This window comes from Mytilus galloprovincialis, chromosome 2, assembly GCF_965363235.1.
Source record: "Mytilus galloprovincialis chromosome 2, xbMytGall1.hap1.1, whole genome shotgun sequence".
Classification (NCBI taxonomy): domain Eukaryota; kingdom Metazoa; phylum Mollusca; class Bivalvia; order Mytilida; family Mytilidae; genus Mytilus; species Mytilus galloprovincialis.
Genome location: NC_134839.1, coordinates 77,072,691 through 77,090,577, shown reverse-complemented (window position 1 = coordinate 77,090,577; position 17,887 = coordinate 77,072,691). Strand labels below are relative to the sequence as shown.

Below are 17,887 nucleotides of genomic sequence, written 5' to 3'. Positions count from 1 at the left end.
ATATGATTTAGTTTAATAATTCGCCTAATCTTTTATTCGCAAGGCTATTGTCTGTCAGAAAGTAATTTTTACCATATGGGTGTATTATAGTTTGACAAAACATTACCGTGGAACTGTAAGCTTTCCCGCATACAATACAGACAATAATAAAAAGAAAAACATAAAAAAAAAAATTGTTTAACTATTAGAACCCAAATCGTACTTAACGTAATTGAAGTGAGATCACAATATGATGTATTTGGTCTTATATACCCGATGTTGTTATAGTTGTTATTGGCTGTCAACTAGCTGTCAGGAACTGTGAGTACTCTCTGAGTACTTATTGTAGTACTTAATGTATTTGTGTTTTTTAGAAGTACCTGTCCGCATCCACTCTGCATTATATCCATCTGATGACTTAAGCCTTTTCCAACTGATATTACAGCTTGTTCTTATGTTGTACTTTTACACCACTGTCCCAAGTTATGGAGAGTGTTGGGCGCTCGCAAACATGTTTAACACCGCAACATTTTTTATGTGCCGGTCCGATATGAAGAGCCTTTAGTTCAGTTGTTGGTGTGGTTCATGCTTTGTTTTTCGTAAATTGGTTTGTTACGAATAAGACCGTAGGTTACTATTGAAATCATATCTTTATTATTTTACTTTGTCCATTGTTAAACCTGGATTGTCTTAATCCATTTTAACAGTTTGGAAGTAAATCGGATGAGTATTGAGTACTCGAATTCTTTATCCTTTTTTTTATCAAATTTTCTTTGAACTGCAACCATTTTTCTTTTCTTTTAGTTTTGTTTTGTATGTAAGTGTACTGTGTTGATATACATAATTGAGTTAACTTGCTGTTCAGATTTTTATTATTAATGCTGTATTATATGTCACCTTTTTTATTCCACAGGATACAATAAGAGAGTAAGTTTTGTAAATAAAGGCAACAGTAGTATACCGCTGTTCATAACTCGTAAATCTATGGACAAAAAACAAAATTGGGGTAACAAACTAAAACTGAGGGAAACGCATTAAATATAAGAGGAGAACAACAGCACAACATTAAAATGTAACATACATAGAAACGGACTAAGCATTAGACAAAATCCGATGAGAATAACAAATATAACATCAAAACCAAATACATGAATTTGGGATAGAAAAGTACCTTGACACGTCATATAGTAATGTTAATTCACACTCAAATATAAGAGAAAACAAACGACACAACGGAAACACAACGTTAAAATGTTACACGCACAGAAACGAACTATAATATAACAATGGCCATTTTCCTGACTTGGTACATGACATTCTTAAAGATAAAAATGGTGGGTTGAACCTGGTTTTGTGGCATGCCAAACCTCGCACTTTAAAGGCAATGTTAAATATAACATTGAAATAACAACATAATATTACAGGACTACAATACCAAATAAATAGGAGAACGTATTAGACAAAGAAACACATGATTAATAAATAACAAAAGGCATCAGGTTTAAAATTCAATACGTCAAAACGCGCCTCGTCCACACAAGACGCACCAGTGACGCCCAGATATAAAAGATCGAAAGTGAAAAAAAGTACAAAGTTGTACAGCACTGAAGATTAAAAGTTGAAAAAGGTTGTGTCAAATACAGCTATGTTTTTATGCTTGGGATAAGAACATCCTTATTATTTAGAACAATTTATGCTATGCAAACAGTAAGTTTTATTAAATGTAAAACTAATTAAATATGACAAATTCAAATGTAAATGTGGGAATTATTTTCTTTCGTTTTTGATAAGTAAAAGTTATACGAATTCAGTACTTAAATTAAATTTGTTTCTGTACCAAAGGAGAGGCGAAAGATACCAGAGGGACATTCAAACTCATTAATCTAAAATAAACTGACAACGCCATGGCTAAAAATGAAAAAAGACGAACAGACAAGTAAAAGTACACAAGACACAACATAGGAAACTAAAGACTTAGCAACACGAACCCCACTAAAAACTAGGGATGATATCAGGTGCTCCGGTAGTGGATGTAGATCCTTCCACGTAACAGTCAACGAGCTCGTGATGGCGTTCAAACAATTGACGAAGGAATGATTTGAACTTCACAATTTGGAAGGCTTGGTTTTATAGCTTCCTTGTGAGCAGCAACCCTCTGTCATGGAAATCATGATAGGAAATACAAGCCTGGAACTAACGTATCAATTGGGAGATATTTCTCCGTATGCAGGTGCTGCTGGAATGCTGCTACATAGAAGTTGAAAGTTCACAATCGGGAAGCTGAAATGTCGTGAAGTTTTGTTTTCAACCGACCGTCATTGTGAATTTCTAGATGTAAGCCAAGATATGAGGTAGACTAAACTGTATCTGTTGTATCCTTTATCTCTAGATCGATGAGCTAGATGTGTTCAACATAGTGAGACAACAATATCTATATAGCGGAAAGTAAAGTGAAAGGATATTGCTTATTCATTTTGTTTCTTCCTAAGAAGTTTCTATATGAAGTCTGCCTCATAAGAATACAGGAACAAGTCGACAAGAAGAGGGGCACAATTTGTTGCCATGGGAATGCCGATAGTGTGTTGAAAATCACTACTCAAAACGTAACAAATATGATCACAGTCAAGAAATCAATCATCTTCATGATGTCAGTCTTAGCGATTTTTTTCTGAGTCATAGGATGTATTCCTCCATAAGACAAGGTACTAGTTTCTACGTTGGCCATTCTTTTTTATGAAACAAGGCACTACAAGCTCTTTCAATTTGTCTTTAAGTTTTGAATGGGGAATACATGTACCTGTGTAAAGTGTAGAAAAGTCAAATGTTTTTATACTATTGCAAGATGAAAGAATCTTAGATTGTATGTACTCTTAAAATATCTTTGGAATTTTTTAGTATCCACATCTGATTCACACCTCCTCTACAATAGACAGTTGAACAATAACTTGAAAACCCGGCTTTGATTGCTGATAAAATTGATGCTAAAAGAGGTTTCGTGGAGCACTCGGAAGACACAGAAATTGAGTTTCAAACTGTATTGTCAATACCTAATTCATTTACCAAACATTTTATGAAATGAGATTTACACACAAAAACGATGTTGTTTGGGGCTTTATCTGCGGGGATAAGACACATTTGTCGTAGAGGTAGGACAAGTGTTTTGTTATATTTGAATCTTTATTGAACGGTTATAATGTTTTCAGGTATCGACCAGACACATTCGGTTTATTTCAGGCTTAAAGATTATGTTAAAAATTACTTTATAACTTTAAAAAGATGCGTGCTTATTTGTGTATGCGTTTAGAATTTATTTTGATATGACATCAAAAGCTCAAACACACCAAACGAATGGAAAACAACTGTCATATTCCTGATTTGGTACTGGTATTTCCTTACGCGAAAAATAATGGATTTTTTTCTGGTTTTATATCTAACTTAACCTCTAACGTGTATGACAGACATATGCAATTCTATTAAATTTACAACAATGGATGAGGAAAACAAATTGATATAAAAGGTGAAAATGTCTAAAATTGGGGTGCAGCAATCAACATTGAAGAAAGATATTGGTATTTTTGGTTAATTTTTTTGTTTTTTTTGTTTGACATTTGTAGTATCTTTTAAAATGCTGGTTTGATACAATATGGTGAAATAATTTGATAATCACATATCAGGATAAATCCATATAATAACAGAAGCATATACTTACTTGTAGTTTTGTTAGGAAAGGAATCATTTTTGAAAATCAAAACTGAAATTATAATATTCGGACCTACTTTCGTTTCTACAGTACAAATTACTACTAAACTTCATCATACAATGCCTTAATGCAATTGTTTTCCTTCATTGATCTATTTTTGCGGCTACCCTCAGCAAATAATGAAAAGAGCTATTACTTTATCTGGGGCCGGCGGTACCAATTGTCAGTTTTTGTCGTCAATTATATCGATTACTATACGGTCAGCTTTTTTCGTAGTTGAACGCCATATGATGACATTTGCTTGTTTATATCGTTGGAATTTGAACTATGTGGAAAGTTGTCTCATTTGCAATTATACAATATCTCCATTATTTTTTTTAAATGACGATTTCGACGTTTCTATCGTCGAATTTTCTATTTCTGAGATTTAACATATTTTCAGACCAATCATCGCTATACATCTTGTCTGCTCAAATGATCCCTTCTGCTACAATAATAGACAAGCTATCAACACTAACGCGGTATCTATATGGTCATATATAATGAATAAAACGCTTTATATATTTGATACGTTCGAAGAGCTTTTTCGGTTTAACCTAAATCAGTAGTGATCAAACTCAGAATCATAATAATAAAAAAAATGAAAATTTATAGAGCTCCCTATATACAAAACAATTACTCTAAGGCGCTAAAAATTCAGTATTGTATCATACTTGCATATTTACAAGCAATATGACTAATAAAGGCAAAATATCTTGCCGATGTATAAACATCGTGCATCGATTACGATGAGCCACATAAAGGCTAAAAACAAAACCTGAGGGAATCGCATACACTTAAAAAAGAAACAAGAAAAGGTGCGTCAGAAGGTACTAACATCGTAACTAGATATGTTAAGAAGAGATGAAACATCACTAATATATTATGTCCAAAATGGATTCTGATTTTAAAGTTCACCTTGTTTGGACGAACGCTTATCTTTGTGACAATTAGCTCCGCTAACACCTTTACTACAATTGCTTTTATGTTTTGTGGTGCAGACTCATGTTGCGGCATACGAAACTGGTTGAAGTACACAATTAATTTTTTTTTCATCCAAGTCACAATGTGTAAAAAGAAATCAATTAAAGGTTAAAGTATGCCGTTTAACACGGTGCCTTGTCTTACATCTATTAACAACCTATAAAAGGGCCCCAAAATTACTACTGTAAAACAATTAAAACAGAAAAAAACAACGGTTTAATAAATATGAAAAAACACTACGAGAAACGAGACACACTTATGAATACCATCAACAAACGACACCCACTGAACAACAGTTTCCTAATAGTAAATCAATATTACGTAACTAGGAACACTATATTTTAGTAGTCTACCAAGTAAATAACATTGTGTAAACAGAAGTATCATATTATCTCTCTTATTTAAAAAAACCAAAATAAAACATAGAAACCAATCAGTGTAAGATAAGCTATCAGTTGTGTATTTTTTTCTATTTTTGTTTACCCTTGTATTGGTATACACTTATTTGTGCTTTGTTGAGCATGTGTATAAACTATATAGGCAAATAAACAACGGAAAAACTCGTTTGTTGACGTCAAGTTAAAAGATCTACTCCAGCTTTTTTGTTGGCTCCTCTGTTCTTTTTATGTTTTTTTTTATCAGACATTTTTTATGCATGTGATATATGTTCACACAGTTTTGACTTCTGAGTCCAAATAATTGTCACATTAACCTATTAACCTCGTCTGTTTAGGTTGCTCACCCATATTGTCAAGATAAATAACTACAATTAATTGTCATACAAGTGGAAGGTATAGCTAGCTATAAAACCAGATTGAACCCACTATTTGTTCGGAAAATACCTGTACCATGTCAGAAATATGGCAGTTGTTTTCGACTTGTTTGTTGGTTGATAGCTTTGGTTTTGTCAGTTTTCTGGACTTCCTCTTTTTGGATTTGCCTTAGAGTTTTGTATATTTGTGAAACTGTAATTGATAAATCGACTTCTTTTGTAACTAATAAATATTCATTTTTTTAATTTGATTTCTTCTGACACCAAAACTTGAAGGAGCACTAGCTACGAGATATGTAAAAAATCTAATTTATTATATTTTTTGCTCAATCATTAATGAAATGCAAATAGTGAAATAATAATTCGCTTTTAGCAGCCAGTATGGTTCAATTATGTCACTATTAGCTAAAAACATTGATTATGAATTATTCACTTGCAAGTGAATAATTCTACCTCATTAAATCCGTATTCATGTGAACTTCAATTTAACCCCTTAGCTTGAGATGAATAACACGTGAATTATATGTGTAAAGTTATTTAAAGGAAAAGAATGTCAACACTGAAAGTGAAACAAAGGTAAATCAATTAATTGACTGATTCGATCCACAAAAAATCATTCTTGCACAGGTAAAAACGATGCTGAACATTTATTTTTCATCTATGATACGAAATTAAATATGCCTACAAAAACAACAGCACGAGTTTGTTTAAATTATTTATATCTATATTTATGTTTACATCGCTTATATGGGTTTCGGATGACTTAAGAGGTCAACTCGATATTTAATTAGATGTCGTATAGACTAAAATACACACGAAACGAACCTACGTATTTTCATGCCCGTGCCCTGTAAATTGTTTATTTTAGACTTTTAATAGTTTGGATAAATGTTTTACATTGTTATAAATCAAATATGAGAATTTGATTAAAATCGATGAACATGAATTTGACAGCTAGTGCGCCTTCAGAATTTCAATTAGCATTTTGGGTGGAAAAAATAAATAATTGATATTTAATTGTAAATTTATTTTCATCTGTCTCCGCATTGTTCAAAGTGTTATCTTTTGCCACCATCTACATGTGGGTTATCAAATACACCACCGTCTGAAATTATAAATATACATTATTAAGATATCGGGTCACTAAATTAGTTTCCATCAATTGCCTTTTTCGTAGGATATTTGCCATGTCATTACCGCAAAGCTTCATCAATGTTACTTTCTATGGAGAGTTTATTTACAAGCACAGAATCGATGCCACTGCTGGTGGAGTTTTTTTATTTACCGAGGGTATCACCAACCCAGTAGTCTGTAGTTCTGCCTTGACAATGAATTATCATTGATATGGTCATAATTTTAAAATAACTATTTACAAAACTTAGATTTTTTGACATATTAAGGCTTTTCTACCCAGGAATCGATTACCTTAGCTGCATTTGGCAAACTCTTCGAAAGTATTTTCCTCAATGCTCTTCAACTTCGTATTTTATTCGGCCTTTTTACTTATTTTTGATTAGAGCGTCACTGAATTGTCTTTTGTAGACGAAACGCGCGTCTGACGCAAATATAAAATTTCAATCCTGGTATCTATGGTAAGTTTATTTCCTACAACCAAAATAGTTCGAATATGTGCAGTTTCCAACAATGAATTAAGAGATATCTGTGTTGTGTTTTCAGCTCCGACGGCATCAATTGGGGATTTGATGGTCACAAATTAGGTTTATTGGCGACGCGTTAGGGACGACATCAAAAGATCAATGTAAGATAAAAAACTTAATTCAAATAGTTTGGGGGTGGGGGGGTTGAACGGCTGCAAGATTTGGTTATCCGACATTGATTTTTACATATATCCATATGGGTCAATCAATTTTTCCCAAATTAAGTTAAGAGGGGGGTGGGGGGGGGGGGGGGTCAGTGAAAAAACTATGTGAATTAAGTTTATTATCCTTCATTGAACTTTTGATGTCGTCCCTTAGCGGAGACAGTAAACGGGTATTTTCGACCATTAAATCCCCAATTGATGCCCTCGGAGCTTAAAATACAATATTGTTATCTCCATTTTAATTAAACTGACAGAAAACAACGTTAAAACATGTATTTAAAATCTGTCATATGCCGTCTGAGCTTGCGCGTACGTCTCATAGTATCAAGTGTCAATTGATGCAATGTAAATAAGTAACGTTATCCAATCAAAATGAACGTTACAAACGTTGTTGCATTTGAATTGTTATTATTTAATGTTTAGAAAGTAAATTGGACTAACTTCATTTGCAAGAACTAATACTACCAATGACTAGAAATCTACGACATTCCCCGATTGATTACAATAGTTAAATGGCTGTTGTGGTTTTTTTAAAAGTGATGGTTTGTTCTTGTTTTGTGTAATTTACTTAATAAAGAAAGTCCAGTTCACATGTCTCTTTAAAATTTTTATAAAAAGTATCCATGCAGATATAGTGGCAACATATCTAAACTAAAAGTAAATGTCATTGATGAATATTGATCAAAAGTGAAAGCTTCTATCAAGTAATAAACTTACCAGGAAAACATGTTTGGAAAGCCTCGTTCCATGAGAATCCTTCTTCACACACACACATTTCCTCCGTTGAATCAAATACAAAATTTGGTGGGCATGAACCTATAAATGAAAAAAACGCGCGTCTGGTGTTTTAAATTATAATCCTGGTATATGCAGCTAAGGTAATCGATTCCAGGGTAGAAAAGCCTTAACATGTCAAAATTCAAATTTTGTAAACAGTTATTTTAAAAGTATGACCATATCAATGATAGTTCATTTATCATGAACTATTATTGCATTTGACGGTTTGAAAGTTAACAAAATTTTAAACAATTTTGCTTACAGTCGTAAAAAGAAAAGAAAATATCTGGACAAAATTCGTTTTTTCCCCAACAAAACTTATACAGTCTCTTTTTACATTATTTTCATAAGTGAAAAAGGTAAGGTTAGTAACATAATGGCAGTTCATGTCGGAAATATTGCTAAAATTAATGTTTTGACAGTCTGTCTAAGTACACTCTGTGTGCTAATAAAGTCTATCTGTTAACATTAGATTGTACTAGGTTGGATGATCAGACTATAATATTGCCGTTTCTATTTGAAATCCGAAGACCATAGTTAAGTAAGGCCTATCAACCAATAGCTTAGTACTAAATCCTTATGAGTAAATGATTCAATCCAATATTTCCAATTTAATTTTTCCAAATTCTTCCAATATGTCTTAGATCCTTCCGTATCATTCTCATTACCAAACGTTAACAACAAAAATGTTTGAACACTATTGCAATTACTGCTAGGTTAAAACTCACAAATGACTGTCGATTCCTTTAAAAGAGTTGTCTCCAATACCCAAAGTCTAACAACTCTCTTCAATTTCAGTGTAGCTATCGAAATCTCAATAAGATACCAGGCTTATAAGTGTGTACGTGTATTCACTTATCTTAAGTTTAATCTAGTTATAATGTTTTTTAGCTAAAAAAGTGTCCCATGAAATTGTGTCTTCATGAACTATATTTCACAGTTCATCTATGAATTTTCGTTCACGGGACAGAATATCACATTTGTAAACTATAAAATAGTGTCTCCCTTAGTGAAAAATTGTCCCTAGTACTTGGACATAATTTCATGGATGTTGTATACAAATATGTCATAGTGTAGCTATCTTTTTCTGTCCCTAAATAAGGGAAATAATTTAACAATCATTGAAATGTTTGAATGAATTAGTTAAATTATAATTGAAATTTAAATCAAGACAACACAGATGTAAACAAAAATGGAAAGTGGTGAATATAAACAGCTTTATGACTTTTTGTATGATGGTCAATACCCTCCAGAGTTAAATAATAATGATAATAATGTAAAATTCTGCAAGACCTAAACGTATGCGCAAAAAGAAACGACAATCGAGTATTTATTAATATTATTCATGACATTATTGATCTTGTTAAAAATGACAATCCAAAGATGTTAAAACAATTCATTGATTCCTTCTGTATATTTAAAAACAAATGTCAAGTTAGTCTTATTTTTTTTGTAAATTATTTGGTATTAGACAAGACTTTTATGCATTTTTTACATGATTTCACTATGAAAATATCCAACAAAGGTAAAAATAGAATATCTTTTCAAGGGACACTTTTACACAGAAGTGGACCATGTTTTATAATAAAATTCTGTCCTGGACAAAATTTGATCATATCCGTGAAATTTTGTCCATCGGACATCATATCATTTGGGACACTATTGAATCCTATAATGACACACATCTTGTGCTGTTTTTATTTCTTACAAATATTACAAAAGTTGTTGAAATTGAAATTGAAAGTTGTTCTATTATTTTATACGTTTGATCTACTGAAAATCATTCATTTGATAATTGATTGACTTGCGACAAGATCTGTGTTTTTCATTATTTCTGATAATGAATTCTCAACATTGACTACAAAACGTTGAAAAGGCTAGAATGTTGAACGCTCAATGGGCAACATGGTTGGAAGATGTTCATATGTCAATACACACAAAGTAACTAGATAAGAGTGTAACTGAACAAACAAGAGATCACGTAAAAGAAAAAAACCAAGCCCGAATCATTGGTTATCATATTTAGAATGTGCATTAAAACATTTCTTATTGTTTTTTCTTAACACAGATTAAGATTTACAGTTTAGGTATTTCATATTGGTGTTCCAATTCTGTTTTTCAAAACGCAAAAAGGGCAAATTTTAATGTGTTTAGTATTCACAATATTTTTTTTGTCTCATGATCAAAACACGATACAGATAAACCAAATTCATTAGTGGTGGAAAATAATGAAATTATCTCTTTAAATGATTAAAATACTAAGTATCTTTTAAATATTTTCTCTATTCCAAAGCCTTGTTAAGCCATGCTTATATATGAAAATACATACCATCTACATTCTGACTAGTATGTAGAAACAAAACAAACATGAACAATATTTGAATCAAACTACTGTTCGTATTCGCTGTCCACATTCTCCCAGTACTTTGTCAGTTATAACTGAAAATTATTCGAATAGAACTGATGTGATGCGAATATACAACAAATTGTAATCCAATTTAATATGTATTCAGTGACATTTATCTCCAGTTATTGTGACTGGGATGTTTAGCATATAACATAATGAACAAATATATGTATCCAATGCATCATTCTTAAAATCAATATCATGTATTTATCTTTATATACTTTCAAAGGGTAACATGTTTGAATTAGTTTTCCCTCTTACATTCCTGTTGTATAAGTATTTGTGTTTATAGACATGTTATTTTGTAATATCTTATAGATTTGAAGAAAATTTACACTACCAAAATTAACAACAGAGGAGCAGACTTTTAGGCAATAGAAAGCAAGCGTGACTGTCTTAAATGTGAGGTTTCCTGGGTGGTGATGACATTCTGCGATTATTTTATTAGCGCTTTTAACTATATAAAGATCTTCTTAGTTATATAGAGGTACATGTTTCATATACAACTAGTATTGTAAGATCTGTAATTTATAAGTCAAAGCGCTTGATAATAGAAAATTCTTTTCATTTAAAGAGTAGATTTTCCGCACAGCGTACCACAATGTGCATAGGATAAAACACAAGTGCGACAAATCAAAGGCAACTAGATAAACATATAACTGAACAAACAAGAGATTACGTAAAACGTCAAGCCTGAATTAGATGTTATCATTTTTAGAATTAATAACATTAATAGTTCAAATTTTCTTGCACCAGATGCGCATTTCGACAATACATGTCTCTTAAGTGATGCTCGTGGCCAAAATATTTGCACTCCAAAACTTATATAAAAGATGAAGAGCTATAATCCAAAAGGTCCACAAATTATAGCCAAATCCGTGTAAAGAATCAGAGCTTTGCATGAGGGAGATACATACCTTAATTTATAATAATTTTTAACATTTTTTAACAGCAAATTTTAATAACACAAAAAAATCCATATTTTCATGCCAGTACCGAAGTACTGGTTACTGGGCTGGTGATATCCTCGGGGACTAACAGTCCACCAACAGAGTCATCGACCCAGTGGTAGTAATAACATTAACGGTACCAATTTTCTTGCACCAGATGCGCATTTCGACAATACATGTCTCTACAGTGATGCTCATGGCCAAAATATTTGAAATCCAAAGCTTACATGTATATAAAAGATGAAGAGCTATAATCGAAAAGGTCCACAAAGTATAGCTAAATCCGTGAAAAGAATCAGAGCTTTGCATGAGGGAGAAACATTCCTTAATTTATAATAATTTTTTACATTTTGTAACAGCAAATTTTAATAACAACGAAAAATCCGTATTTTCATGCCAGTACCGAAGTACTGGCTACTGGGCTGGTGATACCATCGGGGACTAACAGTCCACCAGCAGAGTCATCGACCCAGTGGTAGTAATAACATTAACGGTACCAATTTTCTTGCACCAGATGCGCATTTCGACAATACATGTCTCTACAGTGATGCTCATGGCCAAAATATTTGAAATCCAAAGCTTATATAAAAGATGAAGAGCTATAATCGAAAAGGTCCACAAAGTATAGCTAAATCCGTGAAAAGAATCAGAGCTTTGCATGAGGGAGATACATTCCTTAATTTATAATAATTTTTAACATTTTGTAACAGCAAATTTTAATAACAACGAAAAATCCGTATTTTCATGCCAGTACCGAAGTACTGGTTACTGGGCTGGTTATACCCTCGGGGACAGTCCACCAGCAGAGGCATCGACCCAGTGGTAGTAATAACATTAACGATACCAATTTTCTTGCACCAGATGCGCATTTCGACAATACATGTCTCTTCAGTGATGCTCGTGGCCAAAATATTTGAAATCCAAAGCTTATATAAAAGATGAGATAATTTCTATTTTCATTCCATTTGTTCAAACATAAAGTATCTTTTGATAGAATACGTGCTAATTTGTGTATGCATTTTTTCACGAAAATATAGTTTTGTCACGAATAAATATTCAAATTTTAGGAATTTAATTTCTTCTGACACTAAAACGTTTAAACAGGAAGTTGATATCTCAAATCAACATATGTGCATTTGGGACAGAACGACTAAACAATTGATCTATGCATATTTATTTTTGGCTATATTTTGCTCTGTTCTAAGAACTACCTTCTATCATCACCTGGACTACCTGGATTACCATACACACCAGTGTCTGAAATAATAAATAGATCTTATCAATTGCATTTTTCTGAAGATATTTTCAATAACATTACCACAAAGCTACACCATTGCCTAATTGGCAACAAACAAAATGGTTTTAATTCGTGCAGTTTCCTACTATGAATTATTATTGTTTAATTTTTTGAAACTAAATGCGACTCACTTCATTTGCAGAAATACTACAAAAGACTAGATATCTACGACATTCACCGATGCATTACTATAGTAAAGTAGCTGTTGCTTTACTAAGTCATGGTTTGTTATTGTTTATGTCATACACCTAATATATAGAGTCCAATGCATATAAAATTGAGAATGGAAATGGGGAATGTGTCAAAGAGACAACAACCTGACCATAGAAAAAACAACAGCAGAAGGTCACTAACAGGTCTTCAATGTAGCGAGAAATTCCCGCACCCGGAGGCGTCCTTCAGCTGGCCCCTAAACAAATATATACTAGTCCAGTGATAATGAACGCCATACTAATTTCCAAATTGTACACAAGAAACTAAAATTAAAATAATACAAGACTAAAAAAGGCCAGAGGCTCCTGACTTGGGACAGGCGCAAAAATGCGGCGGGGTTAAACATGTTTGTGAGATCTCAACCCTCCCCCTATACCTCTAGCCAATGTAGAAAAGTAAATGCATAACAATACGCACATTTAAAATTCAATTCAAGAGAAGTCCGAGTCTGATGTCAGAAGATATAACCAAAGAAAATAAACAAAATGACAATAATACATAAATAACAACAGACTACTAGCAGTTAACTGACATGCCAGCTCCAGACTTCAATTAAACTGATTGAAAGATTATGATTTCATCATATGAATATCAGGCACAATCCTTCCCGTTAGGGGTTTAGTATCATACCATCATAGCATATATGAGAAGAACATAACCCGTGTCATGCCAACAACTGGTTTTTTAATAAATGTATTTAGTTCCGATGCAAAGACCCTATAAGTGAATCAATATTAACGCCAAAATAAGCAATCTTTAGTGACCTGACAACAGTATCGTAACTATATCCCTTCTTGATGAGTCTATTTAAAGGTTTTGTTAGTTTCTGAGGTGAATACTGACATTTTTGTGCTTTATAAAGAATATTTCCATAAAAAATTGGATGTGAAATACCTGAACGTATAAGAAGTCTGCATGTTGAGCTATATTTACGAATGATGTCCTTATACCGATGATAAAATTTAGTAAATGTTTTGACTAGTTTGTGATATCGAAAACCCTGGTGTAATAATTTTTCAGTAATACATAAATTTCTCTCGTTAAAATCTAAAACATTGTTACATACACGAGCGAATCGTACAAGTTGAGATATATAAACACCGTAAGATGGTGACAATGGAACGTCACCATCTAAAAATGGATAATTAACTATAGGAAATGAAAAATCATCTCTTTTATCATAAATTTTAGTATTAAGCTTTCCGTTAGTGATATAGATATCAAGAGCGAGGAAAGGGCAGTGGTCATTGTTAGTATTAGCTTTATTTAAAGTAAGTTCAACAGGATAAATTTCTTTAGTATACATACTGAAGTCGTCATTATTGAGAGCCAAAATGTCATCCAAATATCTAAAAGTATTATTAAATTTGTTAAAACCCTAACGGGAAGGATTGTGCCTGATGTTCATATGATGAAATCATAATCTTTTAGTCAGTTTAATTGAAGTCTGGAGCTGGCATGTCAGTTAACTGCTAGTAGTCTGTTGTTATTTATGTATTATTGTCATTTTGTTTATTTTCTTTGGTTACATCTTCTGACATCAAACTCGGACTTCTCTTGAACTGAATTTTAATGTGCGTATTGTTATACGTTTACTTTTCTACATTGGTTAGAGGTATAGGGGGAGGGTTGAGATCTCACAAACATGTTTAACCCCGCCGCATTTTTGCGCCTGTCCCAAGTCAGGAGCCTCTGGCCTTTTTTAGTCTTGTATTATTTTAATTTTAGTTTCTTGTGTACAATTTGGAAATTAGTATGGCGTTCATTATCACTGGACTAGTATATATTTGTTTAGGGGCCAGCTGAAGGACGCCTCCGGGTGCGGGAATTTCTCGCTACATTGAAGACCTGTTGGTGACCCTCTGCTGTTGTTTTTTATTTGGTCAGGTTGTTGTCTCTTTGACACATTCCCCATTTCCATTCTCAATTTTATTATGAGATGTTGTTTCGATGGGTCTTTGCTGATTTTTGTCATAAATAGTAACTCATAGCAATACAAAAACAGGTCCGCAATAAGTGGTGCACAGTTAGTCCCCATTGGAATTCCAATAACCTGACGATATACGGAATCTCGAAAGCGAACAAAAATGTTATCTAGTAAAAATTCAAGGGCATATATAGCATATGCCTCTTTTAAAATTTCATTAAAGTATTTACATGCAGAGCTAGTTAAAACTTATCTAAATTAAAAGTAAATATCATTTATGTATATTATTGATAAACTTACTTTGATAACATGTTTCTGTAACATCGACCCATGAGTATCCTTCTTTACACACACACTTAAATTCAGAATTTTGTGGGCATGAACCTATACATAAAAAATGTATTTCTTCTCAGTTCAATTTCCAACATTTTTGACATTTTGACCTAATGAAATTAATTCTTTATTTATTTCGTACGTCTGAGAAGCTTCGACAAACTAAAAAAACAATACTTGTTTTGGCTTTATATCCATTCTGATCTGAGCGTCGCTGATGTTTTTTTTATGTAAACGAAACGCGCGTCTGGCGTATTGAGTTATAATCCTGGTACCTTTGATAACTATGTACACCACTGGGTCGATTCCATTACTGGAAGACGTTTTGTCCACAAGGGTATCACCATCCCAGTGGCCAGCACTTCGGTGTAGACATGAATGATATTTTCATTTTACAAAACTTTAAATTTATCGAAAACTTAACATTTTTTTTTATCCCAGACATAGATTACCGTAGGCTAATTTGGCACAACATTTTGGAGTTTTAGGTCCCCAATGCTCTTCAACTTTGTCTTCAACTTTGTTCTTGTTCGTCTTTATACCTACTTTGACCTGAGCGTCACTGATAAGTCTTATGCAGACGAAAAGCGCGTCTGGCGTATTGAATTATAATCCTGGTACCTTTGATAACTAGCTATGCTATTATAATTGAATGAATTACATTGAATAACATCGAAAAGAACACTTTCCTTTCTATTCATACGACAATGTCCCGAAATCTTGTTGAACATTGTAATGGTTCAAAAACGTAATGGCTTTCTATATAAACTAGTATATAAATCTAATTAAATATATTCTTACCCTTAAAGGGATAGATCGTTGAAATCATAAACATTTCACGCATGTTTTCATATTTACACCATTGAAAGCGTTTGGGTCCATGCATCATCCGGTGAAGTCTTATTGAAATTAATCGTTGTTTCATGTTCATGGTTTATTTAGTGTGAAAAATTTTGAAGGTATCTTAAAAATAGTTGAATGCACTATCACGTTGTGTTTTGTACGTTCTTCTTGGGAAGACCCATGGGTTTTATAAAAAAAATTGTAGAAACATATTTTAAAGTTTCGAAAATGTCATGTACAAATTGTAGCCTGTATAATGAATGAGTTAAAACTGGCCTGTCAGATTTAAATGTATTTTTCAAACTGAAAGAAATTCCTATCAAAAATGTTCAAAAAAAAAAAAAAAAAAAATAGCGTTTATATTGCATTTGACGGTTTAAAAATTAACAACATTCCAAACAATTTTGTTGACAGTGGTAAGAAGAAAAGAAAATATCTGGACAAAATTCATTTATTTTGAAACAACACTTATATAGTCTCTTTTTATATCATTTTTATAAGTGAAAATGGTAAGGTTCCAAACATAATGGCATTTTTTTACACGGAAAATCAGAAATATTCAGTATGGGTATATTACCTTTAGGACGAATTGACGTATCTACATTAAAATACGTAATACCCTAGGCTACTACTTCCCTTCTTATCAAACGAGTTGACGCTTAAATGAATGTTTTGACAGTCTGTCACTTTCTAAGTACGCTCTGTGTGTTAATATAGGCAATCTGTTCACATTAAATTGTACTAGGGTGGATAATCAGACCATACCTTCTATAAAATTGCCGTTTGCATTTGACAAACAATTAAGTAAGGCCTATCAACCTTAAGATTAGTACTCCATCCTTAAAACGTTATAATTCAATCCAATATGTCCGATTTATTTTTTCCAAAATCTTTCTAGATATCTTAGAACCTTCTGTATCATTTAAATAACCAACGTAAACAACAAAAAAATTCTGTGAAATTATAGAAATCTCATTTAGTACCAGGCTTATAAATTTTAAGTTAAATTTAGCTTTGAAACATATATGTTGCTGTTATTATTCTTAACAACTATTACAAAAGTTGTTGGAAATGATATTTGAAGTTGTTCTTTTATTTTATACCTTTGATATACCGAAAGTCATTTATCAAAATGAGAATTGTTTGACCAACATTAACTACAAAACGTTAAAGAGGCTAGAATGTCGAATGCTAAATGGGCAACTTTCTCTATTCCAAAGCCTTGTTATTAAATGCTTTAATATAAAAATACATACCATCTACATTCTGACTTATATGTATAAACAAAATAACATGAACTTACATGAAAACTTACCGTTATCTTGATGATATTTTTTTCGTTAAATAATCAAGAATCAATATACTGATGAAATTTACCCCAATGAACTTACTTTAAATAAATCAAATTTATTCGGTAATAACTGTCCTTTCCTGGATTTAGATATTTCGGTTTTAAATGGGAAACTCCACACTAAAATTTACGACAAAAGAGACGATTTTTCGTTTCTTATTGTTAATTTTCCATTTTTAGATGGTGATGTTCCTTTTGCACCATCTTACGGTGTTTATATTTCACAACTTGTTCGCTATGCCCGCGTCTGTTGTGACGTTTTTGATTTTAACGAACGCAACCTATGTATTACTGGTAAGTTATTAAACCAGGGATATCGTTACCATAAATTACTGAAAACCTTTACTAAATTTTTCCATAGATATAAAGATTTGGTTTTGAAGTTTGGATGTACCTGTAGAAAACTTATTTCAAACGAGATAGCACATCCTCATTTTTACGGAAATGTTGTTAACCGTGCCCGGAAATTTAGAAATGATCTATGTAAACTTGT

At 32.3% G+C, this 17,887-nt stretch overlaps 1 long non-coding RNA gene across 1 annotated transcript; it reads right to left on the bottom strand.

Moving 5' to 3' along the window:
* Positions 1–6,493: 6,493 nt before the first annotated feature.
* LOC143062418 (uncharacterized) lies at positions 6,494–10,584 on the bottom strand. Its single transcript, XR_012974742.1, has 3 exons — positions 10,403–10,584; positions 8,014–8,112; positions 6,494–6,579 (listed from the first exon to the last, which is right to left on the bottom strand). It is a non-coding gene; the product is annotated as an uncharacterized LOC143062418 (long non-coding RNA).
* Between the last annotated feature and the right edge of the window lie 7,303 nt (positions 10,585–17,887).